The following is a 9353-nucleotide window of genomic DNA, read 5'->3' as shown; positions in this document are numbered from 1 at the left end:
AAAATTTGCAGTGTCCTTTTTATGCAAAAAAGAGCAATGAATGCATGAATATACATCATATCTAGAAAAAATTATGAACAAACATGCATTATAGATGTTGATGTTGTTGGCCGTCCATAGTTGCGTTGGATCAATCATTACTCTTTGTATGACGGGGCTCTGGTTTCACAGATAAGTCATGATGGGAGTGCAGTGACCTTGGAAAACTCAATGAAGCACTGATGATTCGGGGGGGGGGGGATGAAGACTTTTCTCCTCTTCTTTTTGCTTTTCAATAGTTCAGGGACAAAATATCCTGGATTTTTGGTTGAAAACCTTTTTTTTTTTGCTTGTCAAATTTTTCATCAGAAAATGTGCCCCCCCCCCCCTTTTGGAAAATCCAGAGGTGGTATTCTGGAACACTGTCATAAATTTTGTCATTTCTCTCTGAGATGTGACACCGCTACTTTGTCACAAAATGGTATTCTGAACATTGTCTTGTTCTCGGCCATCTTTTCGGGAGCAAACCAATCAAAATCATTGTTAGTTCCCACTGGGAGCCCTTCTAGCCAATAGGAAGGCCCCGTGACAGGTAGGGCGTATCCCCAATACAGTTGCTGGCACCGCGCAACTACGCGTTTATTGATGCGCTTAATCACAAAGAGAGACGGAGCTGTGAAGGATTTTAGAGGCAAAGTAGAAAAAGATGGAAAACAGAGGAAAAAAAGGAAGGAATTAATATGTAGGGCCTAACTAATTGTAGCATGAAAAAAATAATTTTGAAAATTGTCATGGATGATGAGTGAAACTAATAACACAATCGAATTTAAATAATATCACTATTTGCTTGACATTTAGTGGGCAGGGTGTCGGGATATTTGGTACTAAAAGATATGAAAAAATTTATGACTGCTACCCCCATGTCATAACTTTTGTCATATCTTTTGCTTGTATAAAAGGATTACTCGCATTTAAAGCCGCATATATTTGGTGGGCAATGAAGATAAGAGACAAAATATATGACAGTTTTTGTGACAAAAAGTTATGACATCCACCAGAATACATGTTCCTTGTCATAATTATCTCTGAGAAAAGATAACATATGGAGAAAAGACAATGTTCCGAATACCGCCCCTGGATGTGCCCCTGCAATGAAGGGTTTGTAACTTTCGTAAGCTTCAGCTAGTATTTGAAAATGTAGGATGTACAGCTAGCCGTAGGGCACCATAAAAGAATATTTGCAATCAAATTTCTAACAACCTTTCCAATTGGTTGATAGGGATGTGTTGAACAGTTTGTGCATGTAATAATGCTCATAATTGGTCAGTGCTATTTTGTGATCACTTGCAGTCTTCATATTATGGGTCCGAGGACTCTGACCTGTTTGACCTTACTAGAAAAAAATAACATTCCTTTTAGTAATTCTACTTATTTTTGTTTTTTACAGTCTTTCATAAGTTTTGGAACCCTAAGTACGGTAATGATTAATGAGTATATATATTTATGAATTTTTCATTATGCTCTGTATCGTGACAGATAACCTGCTCAGTACTTCCTTTCAGTTTCTTGTTTTACGGCACATTCTTCTATTGGTTAAGTTTGTTATCAGACATTTGTATTAAATTGCTCTGTGGTGTGATGCTTACGGACCATGATAACTTGTGTATTGACCTTCTGAATTCATATGAACAGTACTAAATACTGAATGAAAATAATTGGCAAAAGATGCATATTTTAAAACATGTATTATATGTATATATTCCTCGTGCCTATTTTTAAATAAAATCATTTGTATTTTATTGTAGTCATTACGATTAAATAGAAAATTCTATCATCCATTGATCTAAAAAGGCAATGAATAAAGTAATAATGTCGATAGACAAAAAAAGACTATCAAGTCCAATATTGCAGCTGAATTTCGACTACCATTAATGTCTTTGTTTATGAATATAAGTATCTCATAGTATTTTTACCACTTTTGTGATGTCTTCAAAAATGGAAATACAATGAACCTGTTGAGAAGAAAGCCATGAAAACAATGTCAGTTTGTTTGGCTGCTTGCGAATATTTGTATATGAAAATATGTGTATCTTTGTTATATGAGAATAAAACTTTGCAGTTCATAATTGATAACATAATTTTTACCAAGACTGTTTACTCTGAAATTATTCAATGATGTATTCTTGTTGTTACATATGTATTTATTTCCATTCTTCAAGAATATGTTTGTTTTTTTCTTGTTCACATGTAGAGGGCTAGGGGAAGGGGGCTGCTTAACTGATGACCTTTTCACCTTGTGCGCTCAGTGTAATCCATAGACATACCACTCATCAAGTCATTCTAGGTCTCTCAAAAATCATGGCCAATATGGATGAAAAGATTAGTGCTAGAAATGTATTACTTTTCTGTATCTTGGCTCCATATGTACTGTAGTAGGTCCATGATATGACACATCAAGCAAAGTATATTGTACATGGGATTTAAAGTGGGATTGAAGTGACCAATACTGTGTGAAGTCTCTCATTTACAGATAGCATTAAAAATGTACCATTCATCCATCCAGTCATTCATTCATACGTCCGTACATTCATTCATTCATCTATCCATACATCCAGCCATTCATCCATCCACCCATCCATCCAACCATCCATCCATCCATACATCCAGTCATCCAACCATCCATCCATCCATACATCCAGTCATCCAACCATCCATCCACCCACCCATCCATTCATCCATCCACCCACCTATCCATCCACCCCCATCCATTCATCCATCCATCCAGTCATCCAACCATCCATCCACCCACCCATCCAACCATCCATCCACCCACCCATCCACCCATCCATCCAACCATCCAGTCATCCACCCATCCATACATCCAGTCATCCAACCACACATCCAACCATCCACCCACCCATCCATCCAGTCATCTATCCATCCACCCATCCATACATCCAGTCATCCAACCATCCATCCATACATACATCCAACCATCCACCCACCCACCCATCCATCCGTCCATTCACCCATCCATCCATTCACCCATCCATCCACCCAACTATCCAACCATCCACCCATCCATCCACCCACCCATCCATCCATCCGTCCGTCCATTCATCCATCCATTCATTCTTTCATTCTTCCATCCATCCCCCGGAGGGGCCACTTACATTGACGAGTGGATACCATGCGCGACCAAAAAAACACGTAAAAAGGATGTCTTTTTCACGATAGGGCACGTTACGTACGTAACGTGATAAGGGTGCCAAAAACACAAAAATAGTGAAAAAAGGGTATCTATTTCGCTAGGAAAATTACGTGTTTAGGGTCTAATTTGCGGGGATGATAAAACAAAATTAAAATGTTTTATAAAGGATGTCATTTTTGCCCCAACACTTTGTGTTTACTTGAGTCCGATTTGCGCGAGGTGTAGAAGTGGGGTCGTAAGGCCAAATAAGGTAAAGCCGACGACCGAAGGAACCGTAACAATAAAACATTCCTGTACTTGTTTAGGGGTCCATTTCAGGGAATATTTGCTAAGAGTATCGTTTTTGTTTCCAATACTTGTTTAAGGGTAGGGTTTTACACGCCAATACTTGTTAATTTTCAGAATATGGAAATTACGTGTTTAGGGTGCTTTTCGAGACCCCTTGGTCGCGCATGGTATCCACTCGTGAATGGAAGTGGCCCCCCCCCCCCGGGATCCATCCATTCATTCCTTCATCCACCCATCCGTATATGCATCCAATCATCCATTCATTCATCCATCCATCCATTTTTTATAGGTTGATTTGATTTTGCTACATTTATTCTTATTCCAAGAAAAAGAAATAAGCTTAATCTGCGAGGTAGCTACTTTTGGATAGAATGGTGACAAAGAAGGGATATATTGAAAAGCTTAGCTTGTGGGATTAATATTCAGTACTTGATTGAAATCAAACAACATAATTCAACATTTTTTTTCATTATTAATTCACCATTCAAGTTATACAAATGAGCAAACATAATGCACAAGCATTCTAAAAACGAAGATTTCACATCTTTCTTCTTGAAAATATCTTTCTTCTTGAAAGAAACATTTTGATCTTGACATATTTTATAGATATAAAATGGGTAATGATATTCAGTATCAATCAGAGAAGTGTTTCGATTTTCAAAAGATATTTGAATTTGATCATCAACTTCCAAGTAAGAGACACATTTCCTAGTTTTGATCCAAATTACAAATGAAAAAGTAGTTTTTGTAGCTAAAACAGAAACCATCTGAGTTTTGCGTATTAATCATACCCAGTCCCACTACTACTCACCCATACACTTGTCTGCGAGCACAGACTCATATTTGGCACTAACCAATAACAGGTCTGAAGAGAGACTAGATAACGCCAGTCACAGTATACATAGTGAATCTAGTCTTACAAATTCAGACTCTGCATTATGCACTTTGCGAATGGTGAAAACCAAGGGTCTGCATGCCTGCAGACAGCGGAACGTCCTTTCGTTTGGGGTAGGCAAACACTGATCTCTCCGAGATCAGTGGAGGCAAAGCCAAAGGAGGGGCATTTATATTTATGTCAAATGGCATTTTGGGTAAAAGGATACTTTCACCATGAAATCATCTACGTGTTTTGTAGTAATAAAGTTGAGCTTTTTTTGAGTGATTTCTGATTGATAAGTCTATTTCGGTTTTCTGTTTCCTCGAACGAGCGGATTGGAAGATATTTCAAATCGGTTACACTTCGTAATTCCGAAAATTGCCTATACCTCGATGTTCGTTAATCCGAAAACGAAAAAGGGTTCGTTAATCCGAACATTTGTGGCGTTATTCTGAAGGTTCGATAATCCGAAAACGGAATAAGGTTCGTTGTTCCGAAGGTTCATTAATCCGAAAACAAAATAAGGTTCGCTGTTCCGAAGGCTCGTTAATCCGAAAACAAAATAAGGTTCCTTAATCCGTAAAATGAAAACCGGGAAAGCAGAGGCAAGTGCGGGAGAGAAACACCGTTGCTGTTCAATTGTTATGAGGATGGGAAGGCAAGGGCGGCTGAACGAATTTTCGTTTGGGGGGCAAAGCCAAAACTGAAACTCATACGTCAAAATGGGCAATTTAGTGATATTTTCACCTTGAGATTTTCATCTACGTGAAGTCATTGTGCGTTTTAGAGTAATTAAGTAGAGAAAAGCGTTTTTGAAGTGACTTCTGATTATGGAAAGATATATATTTAGGCTTTATTTTTCGCGAGAGAGTATAATGAGCGAGCTGCTTGGAAAAAAATCAAAGCCGAAGTTGTAAAACTCGTTTTGGGGGTCAATTATTCTTAAAATGGCATTATTGCGAGCAGTGGCGTACCGTGGGTCACAGCATTGGGGGGCACCAGCAAAATTTTTGAGTAACTTAGTGAGCGCGCGAAGCGCGCTCAGTTGCTAAGTATACCGACCTAATAGAGACATTTTAAGGACAGTGCCATTAAACATAACATAAAGCAATAATAACTCGAAGTGCAAGGAAATATATTTGGTGTATATTGACTTGAAAACCGGAGGTCTTAGTACAATAGGATTAATTCTCTCGTTAGACAGACAATGCGAGCACCAGGAACAATGAAGAGTTGAAGACATATAGGTCCTGAGCAGATTATGTTTCATTAAGTTATTAAAAGAAACCGTTTCTTATGTATAATATAACATAACATAATTATAATTATAATGAACATAATTTCTTCTCTCCCACTACGTTTCTTTTTCTCTTTCTCCTTTTCTCCGTTTTTTGGCCTGCCGATGGGGGTGGGGCACGTGCCCCCCACCGTAGTTACGCCACTGATTGCGTGATGTTGCGAATGTGAATTACAAGCTAAAACTTTAGGGCATTTCAACACGAAATGAAAAAAAAAACCGAGCAGGTTTCTGCTGTCATTAAAAAGATGTGCATCTATAACTAAAGAATTAACACAAGCGCAAAACGCGACCTTAAATATACTGACCAGAAAAGGAACCTGTTGAAGAATGCATTTAGTGACCTCTTTATGATACATGTTTCACCAATCGAATAATCGAGAGTGCGAAGCGCGAGCTAAAAAATTGTAAAATTCCAGCCTGAAAACTAATCTGAAATGTATACTTAAAAAAGAGTATTTTATTTCGAAAAAACGGCACGTTTTTATTTTTTAAACAAAGGGAATTTCCCATTTTGGAGAAATATAATTTCCCTGTTTTTTTTCTGTTTTAGGTACAAGTGCCCCCTGCCCCCCCCTCCGGCGGATCCAACTTTCGCCAATAGGGGAGGGGCGATTTTTTTTACTTATATTTTCCCCGATCGGCAGCTCAAAGTTGATTTTTGTTTGTTTCTTTGAAAGGGTAGTCCTATCAGTCAATAATTAGCTTTATTCTTATAGAATAAAGTAAATATGTAATAACATCATAAGCCCTTTTTAAAACATACGAGCGAGAAGCGTGAGCAATATATATATATTTTTTTTTAAATATGATGGGCAATATGTTTTTGATCTTCAAACCGAGATGCCTAGTTAACAACTGCGAGCAAGGAGTGCGAACAAAAATTTTAAGTATATAAGCTGATCCGGGCGCCTATTTTTAATGCAATACATGCTTTGGCCACAACACACACCCATGTATCATCGATCGTTATTACTATTATTGCATAATATCTTGATTTCTTGTAATGACAACACCGTTTTGTTACCAAAATAATTTAATTTCATTTTCAGAAATACGAACCTTATTTAATTTTCGGATTAACGAACCTTATTTCGTTTTCGGACTAATGAACCTTCGGAAATACGAACCTCATTTCTTTTTCGGATTAACGAACCTTCGGAATTACAAACCTCATTTCGTTTTCGGACTGACGAACCTTCGGAAAGATGAACCTTATTTTGTTTTCGGATTAACGAACCTTCGGAATTACGAACTTCGAAATTACGATCTTTCGGAATTACTGAACCTTCGGAATAACGATGCTTCGGAATTACGAATGTATGCGTTCAAATCTGAAGCTGTAAGACTCATTGGCGGCGGAAGCCAAAAAAATTAGGGGGGGGGGGGTCTACCTGAAATTATGTGATGGACACATGTAAAATAATTAGACAAGCCCCCCAAAAAAGTCATCAACCTAAATTTTAGGGGGGGGGTACAAGAGACATTTTAAGGGGGTCCACCAGAATTTAGGGGAGGGGACGCAGGAAACAAAATTGACAAGCAAAAAAAAAAGGTTATCAGCTAAAAATTTAGGGGGGATGTCCTCCTACCTCAAATTTTGGGGATCTGTCCCCCCCCCCCCCCCCCCCCCCGCTTCCGCCGCCTATGGTAAGACTCACCCTTTTTCAACTGATTACTATTAAAGGGATGGTCCTGGCTGAAAATACTTATATGCTAATACATAGAGCATGTAGTAGAATTCAGTGAGCAAAATGCCCAAAATTTCATCAAAATTGGATGACAAATAATAAAGTTATTGAAGTTTAAAGTTGAGCAGTATTTTGTGAAAACAGTTGTCATGAATATTCATTAGGTTGACTGATGATGTCACATCTCCACTTTCCGTTTTGTTTTGTTATTACACAAAATCATATTTTGTTTCATTATTTCAGGGGTCACAGTAAAAAAAATGTTCATACCAAGGACAAAGACCCCAAAATAAAGGAATTCTTTTTATGTTAGAATACGTAAGACATGGAACAGCCTAAGCAATGATGTTGTCACTGCCCCAAGTGTGCACAGTTTTGAAGCTGCCCTGGATAGATGCTGGAAAGATGAGCCAATAAAATATGACTACGAAAGCCCTGTTCCCGGAAGTGAGCCAGCCATCTTGAGGAGGAAAAACTTAGAACTGAATACAGAGGCATAACATGCCTACATTCAGAAACTTCCCTAGGTATCCCTAGGTATTTCATTTTGTGTGAATGATATGTCTCCCTTATAATGAAATAAGTTGCAGCAATAAATAACTAATGCATTAAATCAGTTGTCAATCCAATTTTTCTAGTTCTTGGAGGAAAAAAAATCATGAATAAACCTAATTTCATATAATAAATACAAAAGAACAAGTGGGGATGTGACATCATCAGCCCACCTAATGAATATTCATGACAACTATTTTAACAAAATATTGCTAAACTTTAAAATTCAATAACTTTGTTATTTATTTTCCAATTTTGTTAATATTTTCGGCTCTTTGCTCAGTGAATTCTACTCTATTTATCAAGCTATAAATACCTTCAGCCCGGACCATTCCTTTAAAAGGCATCCTTGTGAGATGTTGCGAGCACGAAACACGAGATTAAACTTTTTGACATTTTGATGGATTGTTGATTGATTTTATTTCGACAAGAAACATGTCTCAGGGAGACAACATAGGTTAAATAGCCCGTACAGGGGTTGCTTCCCAGAAAATCATACAAAAGTGAATAACACAGACATTTAAAAATACATATATAAAACACATAATGATTGAGAAAAAATTAATCGAGCGATTTAGTGAGATGAGAAAGGGTGCGAATATCAGCGAGAGGTATGGGATTGGCATGAGGAAGAGCAGTCGGTGCATGAAATAATGCATTTTGGCCCCTAAAAAAAGTTATATGTCACAGAATATAACCCCGGGGAAAAAGCTTTGAAAAAAAACATACCCTTTAAACACGTTTGGCTAGTCTTGAAAAGAAAGCTTTGGGGGAAAAATACCCTAAATACGTTTGACCCTGCGATTGATCATTGACCAGTGTTTCAAAACTACCCCTTTTTGGAAAATCAGTGTTTTTGATACCCTTAACGAGTGCACGCGCGGCCCGCTCGAAAATTGAAAAAAAAACACCCTTCAACGCGTACTTTTTTTTGGGGGGGGGTCACGTGTGTGTTCACCAATATATTTGACTGCCCCCGGGCCTAATTATGTTTTACTTCAAAAAGGTATTTCATTTTGAAAAAGGGCACATTTCATTAAAAAAGGGGATTTTGCATTTTGAAAGAGGGCACTTTTTCAGATGGGGATTTTTTTTTTTTTTGGGGGGGGGGGGCAAGTGCCCCCTGCTCCCCCGGTTCCACCGCTCCTGCATGCCTGTATCTTTTGTTCTCATGTTAATAAATAAGTTTCTCCAGGGCATTCCCTTCTCGATCGATGTCACTGCAAAACCCCCGATGTTGATTTAACCAGCCTGCATGTATACGTGTATGTCCACACCAGAGAAGTATTGAAACAACAACATTTTGGAATCAAACATGGTTTTACATCTATGGTTTTAAAACTAATTGGTGTTGTATAAACACCTATCTTGTGTTAGACTAAGTACCCAAACCGGTGTTTAACACTTCTCTGGTGTGGACATATTTAGATTTCGGGCTGGTGTTAAATCAACACCGGA

This window comes from Lytechinus variegatus, chromosome 12 (genome assembly GCF_018143015.1).
Source record: "Lytechinus variegatus isolate NC3 chromosome 12, Lvar_3.0, whole genome shotgun sequence".
In the NCBI taxonomy this organism is placed as follows: domain Eukaryota; kingdom Metazoa; phylum Echinodermata; class Echinoidea; order Temnopleuroida; family Toxopneustidae; genus Lytechinus; species Lytechinus variegatus.
This window is presented reverse-complemented; position numbering follows the sequence as displayed.